Source organism: Macaca nemestrina, chromosome X (assembly GCF_043159975.1).
Source record: "Macaca nemestrina isolate mMacNem1 chromosome X, mMacNem.hap1, whole genome shotgun sequence".
NCBI lineage: Eukaryota > Metazoa > Chordata > Mammalia > Primates > Cercopithecidae > Macaca > Macaca nemestrina.
Genome location: NC_092145.1, coordinates 50,813,221 through 50,828,350, shown reverse-complemented (window position 1 = coordinate 50,828,350; position 15,130 = coordinate 50,813,221). Strand labels below are relative to the sequence as shown.

The window sequence follows — 15,130 nt, the reverse complement described above, 5'->3', positions numbered from 1 at the left end:
GACAGGGATGCCCTCTCTCACCACTCCTATTCAACATAGTGTTGGAAGTTCTGGCTAGGGTAATCAGGCAAGAGAAAGAAATCAAGGGTATTCATTTAGGAAAAGAAGAAGTCAAATTGTCCCTGTTTGCAGATGACATGATTGTATATTGAGAAAATCCCATTGTCTCAGCCCAAAATCTCCTTAAGCTGATAAGCAACTTCAGCAAAGTCTCAGGATACAAAATTAATGTGCAAAAATCACCAGCATCCTTATACACCAGTAATAGACAAACAGACTGTCAAATCATGAATGAACTTCCATTCACAATAGCTTCAAAGAGAATAAAATACCTAGGAATCCACCTTACAAGGGATTTAAAGGACTTCTTCAAGGAGAACTACAAACCACTGCTCAGTGAAATAAAAGAGGACACAAACAAATGGAAGAACATACCATGCTCATGGATAGGAAGAATCAACATTGTGAAAATGGGCATACTGCCCAAGGTAATTTATAGATTCAATGCCATCCCCATTAAGCTACCAATGACTTTCTTCACAGAATTGGAAAAAACTACTTTAAAGTTCATATGGAACAAAAAAAAGACCCCGCATTGCCAAGACAATCCTAAGCCAAAAGAACAAAGCTGGTGACATCACGCTACCTGACTTCAAACTATACTACAAGGCTACAGTCACCCAAACAGCATGATACTGGTACCAAGACAGAGATATAGACCAAAGGAACCAAACGGAGCCCTCAGAAATAATACCACACATCTACAGTCATCTGATCTTTGACAAACCTGACAAAAACAAGAAATGGGGAAAGGATTCCCTATTTAATAAATGGTGCTGGGAAAATTGGCTAGCCATAAGTAGAAAGCTGAAACTGGATCCTTTCCTTACTCCTTATACGAAAATTAATTCAAGATGGATTAGAGACTTAAATGTTAGACCTAAAACCATAAAAACCCCAGAAGAAAACCTAGGGTTTACCATTCAGGACATAGGCATGGGCAAGGACTTCATGTCTAAAACACCAAAAGCAATGGCAACACAAGCCAAAATTGTCAAATGGGATCTAATTAAACTAAAGAGCTTCTGCACAGCAAAAGGAACTACCATCAGAGTGAACAGGCAACCTACAGAATGGGAGAAAATTTTTGCAATCTACTTATCTGACAAAGGGCTAATATCCAGAACCTATAAAGAACTCAATCAAATTTACAAGAAAAAAACAAACAACCCCATCAAAAAGTGGGCAAAGGATATGAACAGACACTTCTCAAAAGAAGACATTCATACAGCCAACAGACACATGAAAAAATTCTCGTCATCACTCACCATCAGAGAAATGCAAATCAAAACCACAATGAGATACCATCTCACACCAGTTAGAATGGCAATCTTTAAAAAATCAGAAAACAACAGGTGCTGGAGAGGATGTGGAGAAATAGGAACACTTTTACACTGTTGGTGGGACTGTAAACTAGTTCTACCATTGTGGAAAAGAGTGTGGCAATTCCTCAAGGATCTAGAACTAGAAGTGCCATTTGACCCAGCCATCCCATTACTGGGTATATACCCAAAGGATTACAAATCATGCTGCTATAAAGACACATGCACACGTATGTTTGTTGTGGCGCTATTCACAATAGCAAAGACTTGGAATCAACCGAAATGTCCATCAGTGACAGACTGGATTAAGAAAATGTGGCACATATACACTGTGGAATACTATGCAGCCATAAAAAAGGATGAGTTCGTGTCCTTTGTAGGGACATGGATGCAGTTGGAAACCATCATTCTCAGGAAACTATCGCAAGAACAGAAAACCAAATACCACATGTTCTCACTCATAGGTGGGAATTGAACAATGAGATCACTTGGACACAGGAAGGGGAGCATCACACACTGGGTCCTATTGTGGGGAGGGGGTATGGGGGAGGGATAGCATTAGGAGATATACCTAATGTTAATGATGAGTTAATGGGCACAGCACACCAACATGGCACATGTATATATATGTAACAAACCTGCACGTTGTGCACATGTACCCTAGAACTTAAAGTGTAATAAAAAAATTATTTTTCCAGGATTTTATAAATTTCCTTTTTTTTGGAATCTGTTGCTGGAGAATAATTATGTTTCTTTGTAGGTGTTATATTTCCTTGCTTTTTTGGGTTTCTTTTGTCCTTATATCGATGTATGTACATCTGGTATAATAGTCACTTCTTCCAATTTTTTTTTTTTTAAATTTGTCTTCGTAGGGGAGGCCTTTTTCCTGAAGATGTATCTATGATGCTGGTTGGGGAGGACTCTCTGGCTTTGACTTGAGTTCATGTGTTAGTGTAGTCATCTCCATATGATTTCTTCTAGTATATAGCATCGGTAATTCCTGTGATTTCCTTAGTAGCTTAATGTATGATTGTTATTGGAGACTGTGGTAAAGTTGTGCTGGGGGCTGGGATAACAAATGGGCCAGTCTTCAGGCCCTCGCCGTGGCAGTAGCAGGCCAAGTATGCCTGTCCTTGGGCCCCTTAGCTGTGTGTGCTGGCACCTGTGTTGGCAATTTCTGGCAGGTCAGTTCTTGGGCCTTCAGGTGGCTTGCTCAGATACCAGTTGTGTCAGCAGTGACTGGGTAGGTGGGCTGTTAGGCCCCGGGCCACAGACATGGCATGGGTATTGTCGGTAGCAGTGATATGATGATTCTTTGTCTCCCAAGAGGTGTATATTGATGTTGGTAGTGGCTGTGATGGGCTGGGTTGGTTACTCTTCAGGCCTGCAGGTGGCACTTGCAGGTAGATGCCAGCTGAGGTGGTAGTGGCTAGGAGTTTAGGCCCAACATTATGCCTTTGGGAGGAGTGCTCACGTGCCCACGGTGGTAGACTGGGTTGGGTAATCCGCAGGACCCCAGGCTACGTGCTCTGCCTTGGGGTTGGGAATGGCAAAACTAGGCTGGGTAAGCTGCTGCTCAGGCCCCTAATGGGGAGAGATGGTACCACCTGTGGTGTGTAGAGGTGTAGTGATCCTCAGGCCCCAGGTGGAGTGCTCAGGTGAGGGTCGATAGTGGCTGTGCTGAGTCCCTGCCACTGGAGAGCGTGGGACCGTCTTCAGTGGCTATAGCCTGGGCTGGTGGGTAAGGAATGTACATTTATTTTATATTCCAGTCCCACTGGGGCTTGGCCCCAGCCTTGCCAGTAGTAGCTTATGTCTAGTTCATACCCCCACCCCAGATGCAGGAGTCACCACTCAGCTGGCAACCAAGTCCAGTGGCAACTAATACCTTACCCACATCCCATTCTTTATCCCAGCAGTGTTCACTTCCCAACACCGGCAGCTGCAGCCCACACCTGCATGCCTTATTAGTCCTGGTTGTGGAATGATCCCAGCTTGCTCCCCAGTCACAGCATTGACAGCCTGATAGCCCAAGTTTCCATAATGCCTCAGTTCCAGTGCTGTTGGGCCCCAGGACTGTGTTCAGTCTGCCAAAAACTATGCTGGAAAATGATGCCTTTTTGTAGCTGCTTAGGTCTCAGAAAGGTTGTGGCACCCAACATAGACTCCCTCCCTGGAACACTTCCCTCCCATGGTCTCCTGGCAGCTCCATATGTTAGTTTCAGGATTTGGGGGTGTCAAGGGGTTCTCCCATAGCCAGGAATGCATGATTCCACAGTGGGGATATGGATCACTGGAATTCTCTCATTTATCCTTTCCCTGAATTGGAAAGTCACTCCCAGCTGCCACTCAATCCTGGTCAGGCAACCTGCTTCTCTCCCTCTCTTTTCTCCACTTTTGATGTTTCTTGTCATTTCTCTGTTGAATTCCAGTTTTCTCTCTTGGATAATGTATTTTAAGTGTGACTGTCCATACACTATTTTTGTTCTTCTAAGTGGAGGAAGAGGACATGAAATGCTTCTAATCAGCCATCTTGAAGCTCCTCCCTTAATTGTTAATGATGCTATAATATTCCACCATATGGGTATGCCATAATTTATTTAACAATCTATTATTGGACATTTACATTATTTTCAACTTTGGTAGTATAAGTATTGTTGCGATGGACATAATAGTGCAATAGTGCATACATCGTTAGTTACATTTGGGATTATTTTCTCCTCTTTTCCTTCCTTCCTTCCTTCCTTCCTTCCTTCCTTCCTTCCTTTCTTTTCTTTCTTTTCTTTCTTTTCTTTCTTTTCTTTCTTTTCTTTCTTTTCTTTCTTTTCTTTCTTTTCTTTCTTTGACAGAGTTTTACTCTTGTTGACCAGGCTGGAGTGCAGTGGTGTGATCTCAGCTCACTGCAACCTCCACCTCCCAGGTCCAAGCGATTCTTCTGCCTCAGCCTCCTGAATAGCTGGAATTACAGGCACCCGCCACCATGCCCAGCTAATTTTTGTATTTTTTTAGTAGAGACAAGGTTTCACTATGTTGGCCAGGCTGGTCTCAAACTCCTGACCTTGTGATCTGCCCACCTCGGCCTCCCAAAGTGCTGGGATTACAGGCATGAGCCACCACACCTGGCTGGATTATTTTCTTAAGATATACTGGGTCAAAAGGTTTGAATTTTTGTTTTTGCCTGAAATTTTGCATTAAGATAGAATCTTGCTCCATCATAGAGACACACTGTAACTGACATAACCCTTGCTGTATTTTTTGATATCTTTTAGTTTTGTTATTAGGAATAATGTTAAAATAACATCTGTGTACATGGGTCTGACTGCATTTTCTGAGATAATTAATTTTTAAATGTTATTATATAAGCATAAAAGCTAATTTGTTCTCCAGAAAAATGAATGACAATTTATATTCTCATTGCCAGTATATGAGAGTGTTTGTTTTGCTGCAGGCTTTCTAACATTGAGTTAAGTTGTTACTTTTAAATCATTGCTAGTTCGATAGATGCTACCAATGTTGATCAGCAAAAGGGGGATCAAAAAATAGGATATCAGTTGTGGGAAAGAGGTAAATTTTTTGAAGGCTTTAAGAAACAATTAGTATGATTCCAGGGTGTAGTCACATATTTGCATGGAGTTTTCTGCCTATATTGAAAAGAAATGGGAATACCAGTGATCTGGAAATAAGATATCCAGGCTAGTAATCTTTATGATGGTAGCTATTATTATAAAAAGACATACTGTTCATTTATTGAGTTAATCCCTAGAAGACTAAATTAAAATACATATCACTGAGGATTAGTCTTTTAACTTTCTCCCATTGGTTCATTTTCAAAACCAATTATGTGTGGCAAACCAGTTGCTACCTGGGGCCTTAAAGAGGTTAAAACGGAAGTTTTAAAGGGGAAAATATCATTTTTTCACAAAGAAATGAAGTAGGAATGCCCAATTGAAGGAGGCAGGCAGATTCCTGGTTTCCTGATTTGTTCTGAATACAAGTTGTAGGGCAGCAGGATAATTTTACTCAACTCTGAAAATGGAGGGAGGGGAGAGAGACACTTGCACTTTTCTTTTGCCTAAGTGTAACTTCAGAGTATTATCGTTATTCAGTGAGGAGAAAATATTAAATCGTTAATATTAATGATCCCTAATAGGAAATAAACTTTATAAAATATGAATTAATTGCTTTGCCTCCAATTGATTGCTTGCTGTAGTAAAAATTACTTAGCTCACTAAGCCTCAGTTTCTCTGTATTTTACACAAGGGTAATGAAGTTGATCCACTTCTTAAAATACTATAAAACCTAAATTAGCTGGAGTGTGGAAAAGGGAAAGTGTAAGGATTAATGGGGTTAGAAAAGTTTTGTGGCATGGTGGTAAACAGAGAAGGTGCCCTTTTAGCTATTGCTGCTCAATTCTTGTTAAAAACGTTTTTAAAGTAAGTCATAGAAAAAAATGGAGGTATAAGAAAATTAGATATATTTAAATGACTCAATTGGAAACAAAGCAAAAACAAAAACTTGGCCTCCAGAAACTTGAATCAGTGAACTTAACATTCAATGCTAGAAAAAATCCTAGAATGAACTACTTAACTATTGAGAAGATATATGCCTCCTCAAACCTCCAACTCTCCCTTGTTTACAGATAAATTTGCCAGCTGTTTCACAGAGAATGTAGAAGCCACAAGATGGCAACTTCCCAACATAAGATCTACACACACTTACCTGCACCATCATCTGTAATTTCTGTCTTCCTCCCATTTTCAATTGAAGATCAGAAAATCCTCCCATGTATGTCAAATTCTTCCACTTGAGCTCTAGAAACCTTTTTTTAAATCTGTTTTTTTTAAGTGTTCTTACTCCATACAATAACCCTATGTTTTCTTTTTTTTCGACCATTCCCCTTTTGCTGGCTCCTTTCCCTAATCATTTAGAGCTTGTTCAAGTCCCTCCTATTCACTAAAGAAAAAAAAAAAGTCTGATGGTATTCCCCCAAACCAGTAAATTCAGTCTAATCATGAGGGAAACATCAATTAAAAAAATTATTCTCTGTCCTTCTTCTATATGCTTACCCTACCTCTCTCTTTCCTATCACAGCTAATCTTTGTGAGTATTGTCTCCATCAGTGTTCTACTTCCTTACTTTCAGTTTATTCTTCAGTGTATACAGTGTGATTCTAACCCCGCTACACCACTGATCTGTTTCTGATAATTTTCTTTTGGTTAACAGCCTTTTTACTTGGCTAAATATAAAGGACACTTTTGAGCCTTTGACTCACTTGATCACCCAGCATTTAACATAGTTGACATTCTTGAAATATGCTATTCCCTTGGTGTTCCTCCTGGTTTTCCTTGTACCTTTCTTGTTACTTTTTCTCAGTCTCTTTTGTAGGCTATTCTGAACCTTCCCAACTCAATTGTTGGTGATTCTTAGTACTTTATCCTTTGCTACCTTCTTATTTTGCCTCTATCTTTTGGTAGTTTAGCTACTTCTGTGACATTTAATACCATCTCTGTGCTTAAGACTACAAAATATGTATACCAATTCTATTTCTTTAACTTCTATTAGTATCCTCAATTTTTCACTAACATCTCTTCTTAGATGTACTATAGGCAACTCAATCTGTACATGATCTTAACCCCTGATCACCTTGCCAGTGTCAACTCTCTCTATTCCTCCTGTCTATTAATAACACTCTTTGATTCTGCCATATTGAACTCATTCTACTTCAATGAACATTCCATGCCCTCTCAGCTCCAGGCCTTTGTCCAGGCTATTACCTCTTTTTAGAACAATCTTTCCTATCACACTCTAGGTTTGAACTTAGAAGGCACTTTCTCCAGACACCTTTGTCTTTCTCATGAACATGAGTTTGGTTTCTTCTCTCTTTCCTTTCAAAACACTCCATATTTCTCCTCTTACTACATTTAAAGTACTTCATTGTTGTTGTCTGTGTTTTTTTTTCTATTAGACTGTGATCACACAAAAAGTAGATACCATACCTATCATGTTCCCATTGTATTTCCATCATAGGCATACATTAAATTTATTGAATAAATAAATTAATTGATCTTAGGAGCAAATCAGACTAAACAAAGTTGTTATTTTCCTTTGGTAAAACTGTTAGAATGATATATCACTATGAAAGCCTAGTCTATCACATGCATGATCTCTCATGACAAGATGTGCCAATATGGTCTAGTTAAATGGATTTTAGTATAGTGAAATGATTCATACCAAATTGGTCAACCAGATTAATGTATTAATGCTGAAATTTAGAAAGATCTATGGTGGTAAGCCACAGATCTCTGTTACGTGCCATATCTTATTTAGAATTTTAAAAATTATTGACTTGATTGAAGGCAGAGAAAGCAAGCTTATGAAATATTCAGATGACACAAAAGTAGGTGGGAGAGTTAATAAAATGAATAAAAGCCTTATGCTTTGAAATGGTCTTCATGATTTGGAATAATAGAATAAAACCAACATAATGACATTTCATAGGGATTAATATAAATCTATAGGTTTAGGATAAACATTTTAAAATCCATTTAATAATCAAGAAGAATGGACTGCATACCTACTGTGTTCTAATCAATGGTGCTGGGGATGCAAAAAAAAAAAAGCATAGCCTCTGCCCTTGAAATGGTTACATTTTAATGATGTTATTGAATCTAGATCATGGTACATAATAGGCTCACTGCACTTTGTATTTTCTATGTAGAGAATGTTGTATGCTGTTGTAGGCATCATTAATTTTACAATACATGGAGAAAGCATACTATTTAATTTAAAATTTAAACATTTCAATGGTACCAGTCAGAATAATTTAGATTATGCTATTGTAATAATCCCCAAATCTTGGTGGTTTGTAAAAGCAAAGTTTTATTTTTCACTTATGTAATGTGTTGGCTAGAAGCTCTGCTCTGTGACTTTTCATTCTGCAGCCCAGGGTAATGGAGCAACCACCATCATAAATATTACCAGTCACTATGGCAGAGGGAAAGATAGCTGTGGAAGGCATCACATTGACAAATAAATGCTCTGGCCTGGAAGTGACATGCAACTGTGAGCAATGACTTCTGGTCACAAATAATTGGCCAGAACCATACGCATGACTCTATCAATCACAATGGGGCCAGAAAATGCAGTCATATCATGTGACCGAAGGCAAAGAAGTCTAAGTATTTTGAAAACAGAGTTAATGATTACCATTACTATACTGAGTAAAAAGTGAAAATTACCCTTCAACCTCAGACTTTATCCACTCCCCTCCTAAGGATTACAGTAGTGTCAAAAATTCCAAACTTTTTTTTTAAGAGATGTAAAGTGATTTTACCTTTATTTCCTTCGCTTTAAGCCAATGATGAAATTTCACAGTGATTTCTGGGATGGGGCAGAAGGAAGGTGGTGTTAAGAATCATCAAGGCTGTGGCCTATTCCCCGCAGAGGTACAGGCAGGGTGGGCCCTCACTGGGGCAGCTGGAGGAGGCAGGTAGGTGATGTTCCCAGAGTGTGAGAGCTGGTAGGCAATGTCCTCCGCAGCTTCCAGCTTGCTCAGCTCAATCAGGCAGTCCCCTGCGGTGGCCAGTGAGTTGGGGATCAGCTTGGCTGCCATGGAGTCACCCTCAGCAGAGATGATGGTTGCCATTTTCTGCTGCTCAGCCTTTTCCACCACAAATCTGGCCCTCTCTGCTTCCTGCCGAGCCCCTTCTTTGACTTCCACCACTTCTGTGAACTCCTTCCGGAAGGTCGGATGTGTCAAGGACATATGGTCCAGGATGAGCCCAAAGGTGGCTGCTGGCCCCATAAACTTGTCACTCACCTGCCTGGAGAGCAGCTCTCTGTGGGTGATTAGTTCTCCAGCATCAAAGCGAGACACCACTGACTTGAAGATCTTGGTAACGATGGATGGCAGCACACGTTCATCATAGTCCTCTCTGATGCTGGTGAAGATGCAAGGAAGCTGGCTAGCGACAGGCCAGAAGAGGATGTGCAGTGTGATGTTGACATTCTGTAAGTCTTTGCTACCAGTGATGACTGGCACGTTAGGTGGTCTAGAACAGCAGTCACAGGTAATTGGTTTCTGTACCCATGGGATAAGAAAGTGAGTCCCTTCCCCTACCACAATGTCCTGTACTCCACAGAATCAGTCAAAGATGACAGCTGTGTGACCAGTATCCACATTATGTAAGGCAGAGTTCAGCATGCCTCCTACAACAACTAAGGCCAGGCCAAACTCGCCGATGGACTCAAACACTTTGACAGCCATGTTTTCTTCTTCTGGACCCTCTCACACCTGCTTCCACTCTGACCTCCACATGAATTCCCTAGCCACACATACTTCCAAACCTTTTCCTACTGATTTCCATACGCATACACACACATTCTTAAGCATGCATATATACATAGATTTTTCCATTATATGTGGAATCATATCTGTTTTTCATATATCTTATAGATCTACCCATGTCTATCCATACCTCTCTATCTCAGGCTCTTTAATGGTTGTATAGTATTCCATAGTATGAATGTATCACCCCTACCCATGAAAAGGTATTTAGTCTGTTATCAGATTTTCACCATCACAATGCACACTGCATTGACCATCCTTGTATGTGCATATATTTTTATGCATAATCATTTGTATTGCAGTAGTATAGATTCATACAAAAGCAATTCCTGAGCACTTTAATTTTTGCCAGATATTATCAAATTGCCTTGTAAAATGCTGTCCTAATTTATAATGTCATAAACAGAATATGAATGAATTTTGAGAAGACTACTGACAAATACTTTTATTGATGGAAGAAAATGTTAGATGATGAGGAATTTAGACACCACATCAAAAAATGAGTAAGACTCATTAATCAATCAATGAGTACGATTGAAGACTTTTTGTCTAAACTGCTTGTAACACCTTATACCTACTACTTCTAGGTTTCCTGGCTGGAGAAACCCTGAAAAAGACTAGTCCCTGTCACACATAACACTTATGATTTTATGGTCAGAACTCAAGATTATATCTTAATGATCAGAACTCAATACCTTTCCATATCCAGCTGCAAGGGAGGCTGTGAAATGAAATTTTCATTTTTGTGGACTATGTCCTGAGCCCAAAACTGGGCTACAGAAATCAGAAAGAAACCCTACAGTTACTTATGCCAGTTTTTTCCTTTACACTTGCTTCTCCTTGTATACTTGTTTCTCCTTTATACTTGCTTCTCCTTCTGCTGTCTCTCAATGGTTCATCACTCACTATTCCTCTTATCTATTCCCCTTATTTACTATGTCAACTTTTTGTGTCTCCACTTCTAATTTTTTCTCTCTCTGCTTCTTCACGTTTTTTCTCTTTCTCCTCTACGATTTTTCCCCTCACCTTTCTGTGTCCTATCCATCTGACTCTATCTTTTGCTATCCCTGTTTTCTTACTTGTGTGCCTTTGGCTATGTTGGTTTCAGTGTCTGTATCTCTTTATTTCTACCTCTGATTCTAACTGTTAGGGCTAACAACAGACTTGGCTGCCACTTTATGCAGTTATTTTCAAATGACAGAAGTGCTTGAGAATAGGCTAGATATAGGAATGCTGTAAAAAGGATTTCTTGATTGGTTGAAAGTTGGACTAGGTAACTATTGAGGTCCTTTCCAAATTTGAGTTTGAGAGCCAACTTTCTCTCCGTAGTAGATAGAATCTAGTTAACATTATTGAATCTCTGTTTTCTGATTGAAGAGCCAATAGGACCTCAGGGCCATCTCTATGTGGATACCAGACTTCATTGCAAATTACTATAGAATTATAAAATGTAAGAGATAGAGATAAATGTGTGTTGACTAAAGAGCTGCCTTTCTCTGTGTATATGTATATATGTGTATGATTTTATACATATATATATACACACACATATATGAAAACCTTGTGAAGATACCAAAATTTTCTCTGATTGCAAAAACGTAACAAGAAATGATTATAATTTTGTGCCATTTGAAACTAGCTGTTATTTTAGATTGGGTCTATTAACTGTGTCCAAATATATCCATAAGTTAAATGTGTTTTGGTTTCTAGAGTCAAGAGTTTGCCATATAGGTACTGTTAAAAATTAGCACGAACCAGAAACCTGACATATCTGGTACTTTAAGGGAGGAAGGGAATAAAGTAAAAAAGGTAATTTGCAAACTGTACTTGAAAGTCATTGAAGCATAACATCATCATTACAATTATCTGTCAAAAGATTTAGTTCAATTACATTTTTAAAACTCTCTCTTGAATATGGCATTACTCATATCAGGATTTGATACTCCAATGAGAGGAATACTAATGCCTTCATTAGCCATTGTCTTAGAATCTTCATTCTTTAGAATTCATCACGTGGCCTTCTGGGATTTTTATATACTAACGCCAGGGAATCAGTAAACACAAAGCTCTCAGGGGAATATGAACTTCAGGAATAAGAACCATTGCTTATTTATAGCCATGGCAGGGGGGAAGACTTTTTAGGAAAAAAAAGTAATTTTGAAATAATTGAATAACAGTATAATTGCCACCATAGTAGGTATTATACATGCTCCTCCTGTACACTTTCTTCACACAGCAGCAAGTTGGTTGTAAAATTACCAAGAGGAAAAAGTTATAATGTAATACACCTAAATTTCAGTGTAAGGTTTCCAGGAGTAACTCAAGCTGTTTCTGAAACTTTTACTATTTAAACAGATGTGTGGGAACCATATGTTGGGAGCCCAGTGGTCACTGTTGTAAGACATTCCTTGATCAGTGATGATATTTCAGGCCTACTGATGTTATAGGTGAACACTGCTAGGAGATTGATTACACTGGCCTTTCTCTTTGACTATTTGAATTGAGGCAGTTTGACAGATTTTCCCTTTCAACGGGAAATCTGAATCACCTACTGAACATGCTAAAAAATCACTTATTTTATTCGGTATTCCCTTAGCACTTAACAAATATAGGTTACTCTTCATTGTCTTGCACTTGACTAAGTACTCTGCTATGCATGTATCTTCACAGTGAGGTTATAGTTCCTTAAAGACAAGAAGCTACATTTTATAATCTTAGACTTGGTTTATGACTCCATAGCATCTAACTTCTAGGGCAAAAATTATTCAGTAGTGGTTAAGAGATTGGGGTTTGTAGTCACACAGACCTACATTCAAATCCTTTTTTCATAATTTATTAATGTCATGACCTTGGGTAAGTCACAAATGTCAGTTTCCTGAAAAGTAAAATGGAGATAATAATAACTCATAAGATTGTTGAGAGGATAAAAAGACATAACAGTTTAGCACAATGTCTGGCCCACACAAAGTGCTCAATAAATTATAATTATTATCATAAAGTATAATCATTGTTCAGCAAAGTTTGTTAAATTAATTGACTCTTCTGTGGAAGTGGGATTGGTAAATATATGGACTTAAAAACTTTATATGCTCAGTTTTTCTAATTCTGACTGATTTTAACTGACAGGAAAAGTAGCATATGAAATAATTCTGTGGTTAACTTATACAGTTTCAATGATTATTTCCCTAGTCAAAGTCAAACATTAACTATTTTATTTCACAAAGAATAGGGAGGGGTGAATTAAATAGGGAAGTAGAAATATGTCTGTGTCAGTTATTTTCCACATATAATATCTCTGAATATCAGTTATAAAATATAGTTCATGTTTTTGGTGATTATGATCACATAATGTCCACTGGGCAAACAGAGTTTTTAAAGGGCTTTCTCAAATCATCTTTTTTTTTGTTTTGCCACCATTTATAAAATATCAGAATTCTAAAAATGATACTCGATTTTAGCAAGTTATGGTCCCTACACACTGTCAGCTTTCAGACAGAAATCATGAAAGTACAATCATGGATCAAATAGATTTAGGGTAAGGAGAGCTTGGCAGATTCCTAAAATCTAACCAGTATGGTTGAGTTGGTAACTAAGTGAATACATGTAGCAGGAAGTACTATAGCAGAGATGAGCCAATGTTCTCAACAAAGTCACTGGGTTTATATAAGTTCTAAATTGAGGGGTAAGACAGAGCTAGAATGGGCACGTGGTTCAAGAAAATTTTGAATCATAAACCTTCCTTGTAAAGTCCAGAGCCTACATAATCATCTGGAGATCTGGCAGATAAGGTCTATGGAAAACAAAGAATCCTGTGGAGTACTTAATAGTCTCTTCAGTCTTGGTTTGGGGTCTCCAAAAAGCAGAACTCTAAGGATTTGGATGTAGGTAGTTTATTTGGGAGGTGATCCCAGGAAGTACTGCAAAGAAGTGGCAAAGTCAGACTGGAAGGGAGGTAAAGCAAATAAGCAGGTTGCCACTCAATACTATTGGAACATACCAAAGGGTGAGGGAGCTAGGGTATTTATTCACCAACTTTCACAATTGATTGAGAATCATTTAGTGAATATTAACAACCTGGCACTTCTAGTCATCTCCTGTACTGGTCAAGCTGCTTTTGCAGTTAAAGAAGCCCCTCTGGCAGAGAAACATAGAAAGACTTCTGCAGATGACTATTAGAATGGGCCAAAGAAGACATGGGCAGGGCACCAACAGTGTTTATGACAGCAGGAAATATGGTACCTCTCAGATTTGGGTAATCCCATGTTAGACAAGAGATATTCTATTTCAAACAAATGAGTAACTTGAAAAAACACCAAAAGTTTCCACTCATTTGCATTATTTGAACATTTCATAGGATGTTATCTACATATATTTTGTTCTTTTATTCATTAAAATATTTCTTAATTAGTTATGTGTCAGGCTCTATGCTAGGTGCTGAGAATAAAACAGTTAGTGACTAAGTGGCTGCCCTCATGAAGTTTACATTCTAGTGGGCAAGGAGTAGGCAAAGACAACCAAGCTAATAAATTTAACTGGTTCATTAAGTGTTTCAACTCATTGGAGTGTGAAATTGAAATGGTATTGTTTTTCCACTAATTGCTTTTTACTGTGTTCTGTTGTATTTACCCTCTTCCACTGGGAGATTAGGACAATGATAAACATTTCAATCTGATTCTATAACTTTTTAGCTGCTTTCAGATATTAGGAGAGTCTCATGCTGATTTTAAAGCTTTGGCTTGCATACTCCAAGCCCCTATCTGATGCAAATACTTCTCTTCCTTTTTCTTCAAACAGATGGGACATATGGCTCTAGTGGCTAGGAGTTTGGGGATGTGTATGGTAGCCTTTCATACATCTCTTCTTATTTCTTCCCTTTCCCCTGTGCCTGTTTTGGTATTGCTTTGGGAGGAGAGTTGCTGGGGAAGAGGGAGAGTAAAAAGACAGATGCTTGTGACTCTGTGTGTCTTCTCCTTGGTTGGTCATAATTGCTCTTCTAGCTGTCTTTGGGCACTATATAAACAGGTAGTTATAACAGCCTGCTGATGGGAGGCTTCTCCAGGCATCTCCTCTGGACATTGGAAATCCCTTGCAAGATTATTACATCTTCTGTCAGACCTTCAGCTGGTGCCATCATATCTCTTTTCACATGCATTAATCTTGCCCCATGTTGCAAAGCCTCTGGCAAGAATTGTATAGTTACCTAGTCCAACTTGGACCTTTGGGCATATGTCAAATTCATTTTCCATGCCTCTTGGGACTCAGATATGACTGTGTGTTGGGAGTAGGTGAGAATTAGTCTCCGTCCTCTTGTCTTCTGGAAATCTCCAACATGCCACCTCTCCCCAGGGTTCTTTATCCTAGCTCCAGTGGTGCAGGGAAAGTTCAGCATGTCTAATGGTAA

General features: G+C 38.7%; 1 protein-coding gene and 1 pseudogene across 1 annotated transcript in view; one reads left to right on the top strand and one right to left on the bottom strand.

The window, feature by feature from the left end:
• The window catches only part of LOC105499700 (interleukin 1 receptor accessory protein like 2), a 1,280,649-nt gene that overhangs the window by 69,530 nt on the left and 1,195,989 nt on the right, over positions 1-15,130 (top strand). The window lies entirely within an intron of this gene.
• Positions 8,800-9,648, bottom strand: LOC105499709 (prohibitin 1 pseudogene; annotated as a pseudogene).